The following is a 12,349-nucleotide window of genomic DNA, read 5'->3' as shown; positions in this document are numbered from 1 at the left end:
ATTTTAGGCAAGTCCATTCAGTTTTCAGTCTCAGCTTTTCACCTGTGAAATGGGGATAGCAATGATAGTACCTTTGCTTGCCTCACCTATTCATATCTCCAACACATGTGCAGTCTGCTGACTTTTTTTAAAACCCAGCATGTAATATAAACAGTAAGATGTGAGCCTTGGTAACATCATTGGGGAAGTGGTTGTCTCTTTTGGATGTACTATAGACCCATTATTCCTTGATCTCATATGATCATACTACTATTATATACATGCTAAATAATGATGCTTAGAATGGCATAGAGTCAGTGTGCAAATAATTCTTTAATAAAGATGTCCAAAAAAGGAAAGTCATTTACTGAGGGAAAGTTAAAGATGAAACAGAAAGGCAATAAGCCAGAATTAAGTTTGAGCAATGCAGAAAAATCCATGTCTAAAATGAAGTTATGTATACATCTAAAAGTTGTATATTTCTTTGGTGTCTAGTTTTCCTTTTTATCACTTTGGCTTGAAAACGTTTTCTAGTTATTTTCAGTCTCACTAGGTTTTAGTCTGAACTAGGTCTTAATTTTAAATTGTATCGGCTGTTTCTCCATGCCAATCTGGTTTTTTTCTGATCAAAACCTCTGATTTGTCTATTGTGTTAAGGGTACATGGTGGGTAGCTGTTCTGGATTGTCCAAAAGAAGAGAAAAGAATAAGCTGTAGTTATTTGTGTACTTCTTACTTTAGAGCTCTATAGTAAAAGGAAATTGGAAATGAAATGGCTGGTTCGAAGCAGAAACATTTAAATGAAAAGATCTGTGCTCAGTTTCAGCTATTGCCAGGATGTGATCAAATCATTTCTCATTTTATCAATACTATAAGCGTTGCTCAAGCAAGAGGTGCCAGAGAAACTACCAGTGTAATTTTTTTAATTACTCAGTTTTTTTTTTATTGGCTTAGTTACAAAAGACTTTAGAGATTAAGGGTATTTTTGGTTGTTTTTTTTAATCAGGAAAGCGCTTAGGGTTCATTTTAGGAAGGAGCTGGTTTATTGTAATGCGGCGCGAGGCCACCGCGCGGCTGGTGGTCGCGGGGACGCGGCGGAGGGTGCAGAGCCGCCCGGCCGGGCGCGCTGGCGCCGGGGAGCTTTTGCTCAGTTCTTGGTGCTGCTTTCTGGCATGCCAGCTTGTGCAGGGGCCCCTCGCTGTCACCTCCACCGACGGCCACGACGCGAGTCGCTGCGTCCTTCGTGGGCCCCGACGAGGGGGTAGATAGCGAGCGGTCGCCCTCAGCCCGACCCCAGCCCGGGATGCAGTGCTGCTGATGGCAGAAGCCAGTGCACGTACGCGTTTCGCCTGTTGTGTTTCCAGAGCAGCTTCAAATTGCCCGAGACTGTAACAATAAGCAAATGGAAGACAAATGAACTCATTTACAGATAAAGGAGGAAGGAGGAGCTGGATTTTCAAAACTGCTTATATGATTTAGAGCCATAACTCCTGTCATAACTCCCAGTTCATTGGGAATTGGCTGTCTAAATCTTTCAAGCTCTTTTGAAACTACCACCCAATAATTTTTCCCTGGGCAGATATAACTAGCTATTGCTTTTCCCCAGTGAGATAAGTATATCATAAATAAAAGTCAGCAAACTAACACTATAATATACACTTTTTATACACTTTCACAAGGGTAAAATAATGTCTGTATAAAAAGTTTAAATGGTTTAGTTCTGCCATGGATTAATACATATTTAGACTGTAAAATATTGATTCTTTGCCAAATCTCATCTGGGGTAACGCTTTCCAAGTCTGTCTTCTATTTCAGTCTGGTTTAAAGGATCAAAGAACCTCCATTACCCAATAAGCCCAATAAGTCAGGGAGACTGAAATCTCAGATTCAAAATCAAGTGTATCTAAATGCTAAAAAAAATGTGTTACGTTAGAGTTAGGTAAATACTGTAAAACGGCATTCACCTCACTGAAATTAAATCTGTGCCCCACTTGTGTGGCACCCGCAGTGCTTATTTTCAGTGAACATATAGAAGAGGTTTCTCCTACTCCCAGCCAGCCCGAAGCTGGTTGAATGCTTTGTGCCACCTGAACGCCAGCGTGTCCCCGCTCCCGCGCCGAGCGGTGCGGTGCTCCCTCCGGCACCGCGCTCTGCACCGGCGCCGCTTCGCTGCCAGCAAGACTGCAGCCCCGCGTGCAGTCCCCACGCAGCCCCGCTCCCCTTGCAGGGATATTGAATATTTAGTATTGGACATACCACTTCCTGTTGGAAGATTTTTTCTGCTTTTTTGGTTTGCCAGTTTTAAATTATTTAGTTTTAAGAAACCATGTGCGTAGAATATCTGCCGCAGGCTGAGGGGTTCTGGGGACCTTTCAGCTGGAATCGTATGAGTGTTTCTCGGAAAAGGATAAGAGGAAAGGAAGATGAGTTATTTTGCCAATGTAAACATTTTTACAGCATTTCATGAAGAAACTCTAATAATGCTGTGCTTTGGGGAAGATATTTAGCATGGGGTTTGTCTCACTTGATTTTATCCATCCAGAAACTATATGTCCAGTATAAATTCATCATCTGGGCTGCTCTATGGCCAGTGCAGGGAGGCATCAACAGGTCGTTGACTCCATCTTTTTTGGACGCTTATTTTAGAGCAATATGGATCGCCTTCTGGTGGTGTCAGTGTCCTGGTAATGTACAGAGCAGGACACTGGATAATTTAGCTTAGATTAATGCCTGGCTCTCAGATGTTTACCACTAGGTGAGATGAATTCTGGCTTAAAGTTTGGCCTGGGAGATGGCCAACTGCATGGGAATTGCCTCTTACCGCCCTCCCTGTTCCACACAATCTGTAGAGACTATTTGTGCTGTTAAAGTCCCAAAGCGTCCATGTGCATAGCTCCTCATCCTAATTAGACAGGTCCTGTACCTTTTCTGAACACCGCCTGTGCCTGTTCTGTCCGGGCACCCTGCGGCTGAGCTGGACTTCCCCACAAGTATTTTTTCTGCTGACAAAAGCTGCCATGGGCAGAGCACGGAAGGATTCAGAAGAAGCAGACAAGCCAAACACACATTTCACTGATGTGCATTGGGGATCACAGTGCTCCTGGCCTCTTCAGACGTGTTGGTCACATCAGATCACATCATATCCTATTTTACTCATTATCTTTATTCTCCTCAGAGGCCAGAGAGGACAGGGAAGACTCAAAAACTTTTTGAGCCATCTGACAAAATCTGTCCTAACATTCTGCATGCGCATGTGGTAGGGTTTCCGTATCCTAGACAACTTGCAGACTAGCATATAATTGTAGCACCTTTAAAAAGGTAATTGGATTAAAGCATATTTCTTAAAGAGGTATCTAATCTTGTTTTTAAGACTCATAGGATAGTGAGTCTGCCGCCTGTTCCAATATTTAATTACCTCTGTAACCAGGGACTCAATCTATGTTGAGATTTTTCTCATTTTTTGAGATTTGTCTGATTTTAACCTTTTGTTGTTGTGTTGTTATGCTTTTACGAAGGCCAAAAATCTGCCCTGTCAGCTTCTTTTTTTTTCAGATGTAACTATATACCATGATTTCCACCTTCTCCTTGGTAAACTGGAGCAGTGCCATTCCTTGATCCTCCCTCAGAGCAGAAGGCATTTCCTAGCCTCATGTCTTCCCTTTGCTCTCTTAAGCCATTTTAGCATTTCCATATCTTTTCTCAAATGTAGGTATCAGATAACTTTAAGACCATTCTTGCCATCACTGTGAGGAAGGTTAAGATAGTTGGATAATTTCTCCTCCTTTTATTTACCCAAGGCTGGCAGTAGCCTGTACTGCCACAGAACTGCAGTGAGTGTTCGTGTTGAGGCATCTGTGCGTGATGACTCCAGAGCTTCTCTGCATCAGACGCACACATGCCCTAGCTTGTTCAGTGGCTCCTAATCCATAGGTATCACTTTCACCCATGTTCTGGATGGATTGCTGCACATTTGGATAAAATTAAAAATATTACTTTTAAAATGTTATGTCTTGTGAACATTTTTCCAAGTAACTCAGACTGTACTGTAACAGCAGCATCTCCTTTCTGCCAACTTTAGTGTTAATAAAAATATTGGGGTTTGCTGGAACACAAATCAATTCTGAAGTGTTACCAATAGAAGCAAAATGAAAGTTGCTATCCACTCAATAGCAACTGTATTTTGTGATCTGTCAGTGGGCCAGTAATCCATCTAATCTGTCCTGTGTTATGTTGCTGTAATATGCATTTTTAAATCAAAATTTGATGTGGTACTAAATCAAATGCCTTGAAGAACTCATGTACCCTACCTCAAAAGAGTTGCCATTATCAAGCAGGGACACACTCCTGCCAAAACAACATCTACTTTCCAGCAATGCTGACTGGCATCTATAATATTTTTAGGTTCAGGTGCTTTGCTGACACAGTCCTGAATGAACTGTTCTATTATGCTCTATTATTGATGTAGGACTAACCAATCTGTTATTTTAGAGATATACTTCTCATATATTGAGATTATGTTGGCAGCCACCAGCTCTTTGATATTTTCTCAGGTTGTCAAAGCGTGCTAAAATTAATATTGATGGTTGAGAGAGAGCTCACTGGCTAGTTCTGTTAAGACTCCTGAGCTTGAGTTATCTGTGTATATTCGTCTGAAAACATTTCTGATTTGAAGATGTAACAGATGTTGCTTCACATTTTCCTTTGTTTCATCTGATAAACTTCTCTGAATGTTTCTGCTTTTTAAGCATATTGTGTGAGGTACTTCCCCAGGTAGCCGCAGTAAAGGGTGGATTTTGAGCCCTTCCCTGAGAAGCCCTGTAATTGTGCGCATCCTGTTTGCCTTTCTCACTGCAGTAATTCCACTTAGGTCAAATGGGAGGGTGAATATGAGAAGCAGTTGATCAAGAAGACTTCAGGTTGCATTTCCAGAACAAACAGTACCAGTTACAAAGTCCAGATCTGGCTTATCTGTGTGTTATCTCCAATTTATAGATGCATATGTACAGGGCTTTGATCTGGTATTGTACAGATACAGGTGGGTTATACTGTTCATTTTAGTATCTGTTCTTCATTATATCTGGATATATTTGAGTGAGGCCAAGCTAAATTTGTGCCAACAACAAAGGCCTTACTGCCTCTACATTCTTCTCCATGTGGAAAAAAATATATATGTACTTAAGAAACTGAAGCAACAAATGAGAGTAGAAGAATTAGCCAAAATGTGGATGTGTGGGGATGATCATAAATTTTAGAAAGAGGGATGGAAAATGAAGGAAAATTCTATCCAACATCAGAAGGTATTTGCTGAGTAAATAGCCCAGCGTCTCTGGCCATGAGGCAAAGCAGGTGTTTGCAGGAAGCAGGAATGTTCTCGTGTTCTCCACATGGATGCAGACTTCTGGTGTGTCATCCTTATTGCTCCTCAGCCTTAGCCCAAGGTAAAGGGAGGAGGGAGAGAGTTCAGAAGTATGAGTATTTCAGCTTGAACGTAACAGTTGCCAAATGACATTGTAAGATTTACTTGTGCAGGATAACAAACCACATAGGTGCACTCAATCATGAGAAAAGAATATTAAAAATGTTGATATATGGTTGTTATTACAAAATGCAGAGTGAAAATATATCCAAAAGTAATTTGTCCTCGTTTCATTATAGTTTACAATATGCACACTCAATACTAGACATCAGTTCTGTAAACTATGATATAATGGCTTCTTGCCTAATCCTAAGCAGTGCCATTATAAGCAATTTTAACATATTTTATTGGGTCAGTGAAAATCTTATTCTCTGAAAGATCGTAATAGAATGAATTGCTTTATGAAAAATACAGCCTAGTAGCACGTGCGCTTTGGAGGGATGATCCACACCAGGTGGATTCCCTGGCATTAATAAACCTCCCACACTCGGGAGCCGCATGCTTCTCCTCTGCGCATGGCTGGCTCTCTCACACGCGGGTGTGAGGAAACACAAGCTCGGGTACCTCTGTGAGACCTCTTCTCGAATTTCGTGGTCTTGAGACATATACGTTCTTCTGCAATTCAGTATTTTTCCATCTGGTTAACCTGGTAGCTACTGCTAAGTAAACTGCTATGATTTTCAGGCTTTTTCAACACGGAGGCCCCTTTGGAGCAGAAAAGGCGTCTGTGGCGTGTGGTTAAGCCCAGTGACATCAGCTTGCTCTTCTTCCTTGCCTTTCTTGGATCCCGTATAGACCATTACCCCCTGGGGCCCACAGACCACTGCTATGAACAAACACACAAATCAAACCGTGCCACTAGCACTGTTTGCAGGCTGTTGTTCACTTCACGTTTGTTTTGTTTCTCTGGACTGCAAAGCTTTTAGGGCAGGAACTGCCTTTTTCTGGGTGTAATGCTCAATACAGCAAGGACCGGATTTCAGGTGACAATAGTGGAACCCCAACAATGAATCACAATAACGAATAACCGCAGGGGATTGTCACCCAGCGGCAGAAGGATCCCTCCGTGGAAAGCTGGCAAGGCAGGGACCGATCACAGTGGGGCAGAGGAGTAGGTGGAAGAAGTTTTCCCTCCCACTACTGACTCTGTCATTTGTCTATTTTTGCTACTATTTTACTGGTGCGGTAGGACACAGACGTTGGCCTATTTCAGGGTGTAACGTGCATTTCTTACCATAGCTACTGTACATGCGATAAAGTGCAGTATAAAATGCTGCATCCATGCCTGCTCTCATACACATGGCTAAGTCCTGACACAAAGATTGTACCCATGCTGTTAATTCCAGAAATCTGACATTTCTCAAGATGAGGCCAAATGTGTTTACAGATGGATTTCGGAGTTTATTCAAGCTGAAAGGTACCTCTCATCTTTTGAAATGTCAAACTGCTGCTCCAAGAAAAATGAGTACAAGAGATAGGGCCACAGTTGCACAGCTCCATTTTTAAATGAGCAATATCCGATTGAAGATCCCAACATTCATACAGCTTAGTGTTTTGCTATGATGTGTGGGCTACACTGGCAGAGTGTAGTTACTTGAGCCCACTGATTATTTGCTTTCAACTGTACAGACTTCAAAATGTTTGCCTGAACTTCCTCAGCAGTCCCAAAATTCCTGTACCCTTTACAACCCTTACATCCATTTCGACAACTGTAATAAACTTCAAAACCTTCACCTGAGAGGCTGTACTTTTTAAATGAGCCACTTAACAAGCTAGGGCATGGGTTTTCTATAGAGCTGCTGTGTACATAGGTAGAGCGTGGCACAAGGTTGTTGAGTCTCGCTGTGAATCTGCAGTGAGCAGGCTCCCTCTGTGTTGCAAGAGCAGATTGGGAACTGCAGTACTGAAAATGTCAGAAAAATGGTGATCTGTTGTCTCCTGGTCCAGCTCCCAGTGCCTACAGCTTCCATACAATTTCTCTGTATCTACTCTGTACTTCAGAGTTCTCTATAAAATTCGCGTGTAATGTCTAAGCACTCACACTATAACATGTACGTACCCATATTCTGGCTGGAGATGTTTTTAAACAGAAATTTTCTGTTCAGGATATGGAACGTGCCTTTTTATTTTCAACCTAGATGAACTCAATAACTAGTCTTGACTGTTTGCCTCCAAATTGCCAGGATACAGAGAATGCACCACTCTGGAAAATCAAACAGAAAGGCAGGACATTAAAATGTGATTAATAAATCACACATCTGTGTAATCATTTGATTGCTAGAGAAACCCAATTTGGTTAGTCTGCTAGTGCTGGAATTGCATGAGAGCCTGCTGCGAGATGCTAATGTGGATTTGCTGTTGCCGTTGAGGACTCGATTAAACCTCTGGCCCATAGTACAAATGACCTGGTGTGCACTGAGCAGTGGAACCGCTTTGACCCAGCTCTCTGCTAGAGCAAGACAACTTTTGTTTAGTTTAATAACATTCAGTACAAAATTAAAGGTTGGATTATCTGTAACAGCTGCCAGTTTTAAGTGTGGCAGACCCGCTATGAAGGATTGGGTCACCTAGCTTCCACTAAAAGTAAAAAAAAAAAAAAAGTGAAGCAGCTTGGAAAATCTGCCTGTAAATTTTTGATGTTTATCTCTTAGGTTTCCTCTCTCTTTAGTGGAGGTGTCTGTTGTCTGCACATCACTTATTACAAATCTCAGTGTTCCACATAAGCTGTTTTATTTTCACATGTCTCTTCAGACAATTTCATGATAGTCTCTCTTCTTTTTTTCCCATGTGGCACCCTTTCGTGAGAACAAATATCGATATTAGATCTATTCTGCTTGCGTGGAGAAAGGAGGCATAACGATACTTAAATGACTTTTTAATCAAATGAGTGCTGCTGCTTCAAACAAGGGAAGGATATGTGGAGTTTGTCCTAATCTATTCTATGAGGAAATGTAACAGATTAGATTTGTATGAACAGGCATTTATCTAGCTGTAAATAATAACAGTCCCTAAATAGCATTTAACCTATCCAGAGCACTGTAGGAAAAAATTACAAGATCATGCCAAATCTGGGAAAGTAAGGTCTGTAGGAAATTTCTGGACATCTCCAGTAGCCGTGGAGGAAGGAAACCACCTTGCTGTCGCTCTGCCGTGGTGATGCACCTCTCCGATGAGCTGAATTCTTCCTGCCCCCTATACGTACCTGGCTTCAAATGCCTTTTTTTCTGGCGACACCCACGAAACTTGCTGAAAGGTTCACCTTTCTGTAATGCTGGTTTAAACAGATGCTAAACATCGAGAAAACCTTGTTGCCTTCTCTCCCTGGTCTTTGGAGAAGCCATACAAAGAGGGAGGCTGGAGGCTGCTCTGGAGTCAGGAGGGGCCGTCCCTTTGTCCAGCAGGTTTCTGTCCAAGGGAGCAGAGGATGCTGGCTGTAAGGAACAGCTACGACAATAATGTGGCACTCGCTTTATTTCCCACAAGGCTGCAGTTGCTGTTGTGAGACTTATTCCAGACCTAGACAGGAGAATTCAGGCCTTCCAGTCTACTTCCAGTTAATACACCCAGATGTTCAGACTATGTTCATTAGTGTCTACTTGTGATGTCTCATGTCGATGTTGTTGCAAAAATGACTAGGTATAACAACTGACTTGGATTAGTAAGTGTAAGGGAAAGGGGATAAAACTGCAGTTCTCAATGCAGTATCGACGCCTAGTAATATTATCCTAATGCATTTATTGTTAATACAAACTATGATATTTTCCCATTAATAAAAAGGGATATTTTTATATAGGACAGAAAAAAATTACTAAATGGAAGTAAAGTGAAGTATTAAAGTGAAGAAATTTGAAGTTAAGTCTGACATTGGGTATGATTTGGATATACAAGCCTCCACACCCAACGTCTCAGAGGACCTCAGTGTCTAACATTTATGAAGCTGTGTATGTTAGACTGAGCCTATATTTGCTGCTACAGCAAACAAACATTTACACCTAATGATGACAAGTGTATCCTCTTTATGCCATAAACAGTTGATTTTTCAGCAAAGATAAGAGAATTATATGTTATGTATTCCATCTGTAAAACTAATTAACTCCTTTGATTTAGCTGAGAAAGGTGATGGTTTTTGAAGCTCAGCTTTACTGAAAATTGACCTTTCCATCTACAAACATACCATTTAATTTACAAGAGAAACAAAACCTTCAGAATTGTATTTACTCAGTTACTTTAATAAAGGTCAACCCTTTTCAGAAACAATTGTAAATGTGGCATTTAGCCTTTCATATTTTGGAAAGTGTTAGTTGAATTTCCACATCCAAATAGAACATTGCCTTTGAATCAAAAACAACTAAATAAATATGAACAAAGAAATTTCTTGAAATCATCTCTATTTAAGGTATTGTAATCAACCCTGAGTTTTTATACTCCCCTGGGACTATTTTCTTTCTGCAATGACTAAGGTCTGTTGATGTTCAGTACTTATAGTACACATACTAAGAATGAACATAATGGTTTTTAAAAGATCCACCAAGTTCAGCAGGAAATACAAGATGATTTTTCTTTGACCTTTAGGAAAGAGACTTGGCAAATTCATTGAAGAAAAACTTATTCATCTGAGATATGGAGGCCCCAGTCCAGCAAAGCACTTAAGTATATGATTGACTTTGTGCAGCTCCACTGCAGCCAGTAGGTCTACTCCTGTGCTTGAAGGCAAGCAGCAGTTGTTATTTGTTATTTGTATTGTATTTGAGCCCTGGGATGGAGCACAGCCTGCTGTGTAATAAACTAAAAAAACATAAAACAAAGAAGTACCCTAAAAAGCTGACAATTTCTGTGTTTTGTTTAGTATTAGGACCTTTCTGAGATCAAAGAATCTAATCGTGCTAGTCCCCAGGCATGGAAATAGGCAGCAGGAGAGAATTTCCATGTTTCTTCTGCCTGTCTTGCTCACCTGTATAGCTGCAAGGAATAATTCTTTTAACCTGCCACCTCTCTATTAGAAACTGCAACAAATAAAAGCCATTTGGGTCAGATGCCCTAAAAGTTTGTGCAATCTAAAGAGGAAATGACTGAATAAGAGAGAGGTTAGGCAAGCAGAGATTTAAAGCTGTCCTTTTCACTGCTGGTTTATCTCGGAGAGTGCATTCTTTCTTAAGAGTAGGTACTGCTGATCAGGTAGGAAGTTTTTTCCTATCTTATGCTGTTACAATAGGAGAAAGGGTTACAAGTCTGCCATGCACCCCAAACAGTTGTTCGGAAAATTGGACTTGCTGAAGAAAAGCCAGTCTCTTACAAGGTATTTGTGATGCTATTCAGTGTGTGGATCCTATAAGCAACTGCAGAACCCATCCAGCAGCTTCAGTGAAGAAAGGATTTACATAAATCCAATAAAAAAGCTTACATTTGTCATCATATGATAACATTTCAAACTAGCATGTGGAAAATTCTGTCTAATAGAATTAGCCAGAGAATTGGATGGCTCAGGACATTTCAGTCAGATTAATGCTAATCTTACAATGATTTACAGTGTGAGGAAACTTTCTCTCCAGAATAAACACACTAGAGACAGTTTAAAAATGTTATAAATGTTCAGTGCTGCTACACCTGGAATGAATGAAACTTGTTCTCCCAAGACCCCTTTTCTACCATTCTTATGCAAAATTAAGTGCCACTACTTTTAGGAGTCTCAAATAATTGTGAATGAATCCCACATTATTGCTTCTTTGATCTTCTTCAAAGTTTCATGCCAGTCCTGTGTTTTGTGGGCTGAGCATTGTAGGCTAAATTTTAAGTTTGGGAGCTGCTGAAGCAAGAAATTATTTTGCAGAGGCAGCATAAAAAAACCTCTAAAACAAACTCAGTGCGACTGCATGTAACAAGGCTAAGCCATAAATACCTTGCTAGATGCAGAAACTGTTCTGGCTTTCTGAAGTTCCCTGTGGTTTCAGTAACAGACAGGTTCAAAAGTCTCTTGCCTGTGAGAATCTTGAACAAAGGTGAACCAGCTTCCAGCATGATCCATTCAAGGCATCGTCTTCAACCTTGCCATCCCTATCCAAGCTAAGCTTCTACGCACCTCAGTCTCATGAAGCATCTCAGCAAAGAACTGGTCTCACTCATGCAGGGGCACTGCATCACCTGGTGTGACTGATACTGAGAAAACTCTTTGCTGCGCGCACCAAGGAGCCCTGAGGAGGGAACCAGCTGAGCTTGCTCAGAAAAGCAGCAAGGCCCATCCATGTGAAGTGTGGCTCACCGTTTATAAGAACCCACTTCAAAGGACTCAGCAAATAAAACTATTGAAATGAAAAATGAAACCTATCTAGCCTGGGCTTGAGTGTTTTTGTAGCAGCTTTTCAAAGGAGACCAGTTCTGTTCTGTTACCAAACATGAGCAGATTCACCAAACTGTCAACCAGCTGCTGAGATCTTGTAGACATACTGTCAGAGGAGGTGGGCAATCCTGAGCCAGGACAGATACAAGAGGACAACTCTTATTTGCTGGAGCATGATGCCCTGTCATGCTGCAGGAGGAAGGGAAGCGTGCCCATCTTCTGCTCGGCTCCTGAAGAGCAAGACTAGGCTGTCGGTGTTCTTGCAGTAAGGCAACAGTTGCAGCACATCTATGCCATGTATATTATGCTTTTATTGGAGATTACATTAGTGTGACTCAGTTGTAAAGGTAATGGTTCCTAAAATGTTTGGAAGCCTTCACTGACTACAGAAGATAATCAAAAGTCTTACCAGATTATCAGGTTACTATTAATTGTGTTAATTATGGTAGGAGCTCTAGGACCAACCAGAAATAAGGTCCTCTTTTGCTAGCCTCTTGGAAACACAGAGAGATCGGTATCTGAGTAGACAAGACAAACTGCAAAGAAGTAAACGCACAACGCACAAAGTAAACAGCGTAAAGGCAAAACCAGATACGTTATGAGTGTTGCTTTGTTTGGCTT

General features: G+C 41.1%; 1 long non-coding RNA gene across 1 annotated transcript; it reads right to left on the bottom strand.

The window, feature by feature from the left end:
* Positions 1 to 958: 958 nt before the first annotated feature.
* LOC135329500 (uncharacterized) lies at positions 959 to 2,351 on the bottom strand. The gene is made up of 2 exons (XR_010390935.1): positions 2,235 to 2,351; positions 959 to 1,364 (listed from the first exon to the last, which is right to left on the bottom strand). It is a non-coding gene; the product is annotated as an uncharacterized LOC135329500 (long non-coding RNA).
* Between the last annotated feature and the right edge of the window lie 9,998 nt (positions 2,352 to 12,349).

Source organism: Dromaius novaehollandiae, chromosome 11 (assembly GCF_036370855.1).
Source record: "Dromaius novaehollandiae isolate bDroNov1 chromosome 11, bDroNov1.hap1, whole genome shotgun sequence".
In the NCBI taxonomy this organism is placed as follows: Eukaryota; Metazoa; Chordata; class Aves; order Casuariiformes; family Dromaiidae; genus Dromaius; species Dromaius novaehollandiae.
This window is presented reverse-complemented; position numbering and strand designations above follow the sequence as displayed.